This window comes from Colobus angolensis, unplaced genomic scaffold, assembly GCF_000951035.1.
Source record: "Colobus angolensis palliatus isolate OR3802 unplaced genomic scaffold, Cang.pa_1.0 Scaffold77, whole genome shotgun sequence".
Classification (NCBI taxonomy): Eukaryota; Metazoa; Chordata; class Mammalia; order Primates; family Cercopithecidae; genus Colobus; species Colobus angolensis.
Window position 1 is genome coordinate 4109088 of NW_012121487.1, and position 1147 is coordinate 4110234.

A 1147-nucleotide genomic window follows, 5' to 3' on the forward strand; every position below is an offset into this window, starting at 1 on the left:
TTTTTTAAAGATAGGGTCCCGCTCTGTCTGTCGCCCAGGCTGGAGTGGAGTGAAGGGATTTTGGCTCACTGCAGTCTCGACCTCCCAGGCTCAAACGATCCTCCCGCTTCAGCCTCCCCAGTAAGCTGAGACCGCAGGTGCGCACCGACACACCTGGCGCGTTTTTTGTTTGTTTGTTTTGGTTTTTGTTTGTTTGACGGAGTCTTGCTCTGTCGCCCAGGCTGGTGTGCAGTGGTGTGATCTTGGCTCACTGCAACCTTCGTCTCCTGGGTTCAAGCGATTCTTCTGCCTCAGCCTGCCCCTGTAGCTGGGATTACAGGCGCCCATCACAACGCCCAGCTAATTTTTTTTGTACTCTTAGTAGAGACGGGGTTTCACCATGTTGGCCAGGTTGGTCTCGAACTCCTGACCTCAAAGGATCCGCCCTCCTCGGCCTCCCAAACTGCTGGGATTACAGGCCTGAGCCAAGGCGCCCGGTCTTAATTTTTGTATTTTTAGTAGAGACAGGATTTCGCCATGTTGGCCAGGCTTGTCTCCAACTCTGGGCTCCACGATCCGCCGGTGTCGGCCTCCCAAAGTGCTAGGATTACAGGCGTGAGCCACCGCGCCCGGCTTTCCGCAGTGTGATTAGGGGCGGCAGGAGGAAGAGGAGGGGCCTCGCCCTGTCGGCCTCTCCGAGACTAGTGGGATGCGGTGCCCGGGCGGGGTCTTAATAAGATCACGGTTGCTGGGCAGCACTGGACAGCGCCCTACGTAGGCGATCTCACTGAGTCCTTCCCACAACCCCACTTTGCAGATAGGAAAGCTGAGGCACGAGAGGTTAAGTAACCCAGGCCGCATAACGAGGGGAAGCTAGGGAGGGACTCGGGCCCTGGGTCCCTGAGCTGACCTCCCCTCCTCATTCCTCTCTGCTTCTGGCCCAGGCCGCGCAGAGTCGGCCTCTGTGATCCCACCCTGAACACAGTTTTCCCTCCCGGGCGCCTGGATCTCCCCTCCCCCGGCTCCTGTTTCCTCGTCAAAACTTCCTGCCTTGGCGAGGGCCCGAGTTCCCACCCCCTTCCTGCCCCCCCCATAGCATGAATGTTGAAAACCTGGCAATTTTGCTGTCAGCTCAGGGTATAGGTAGGGTGCTCTCTGATGAAGGGCT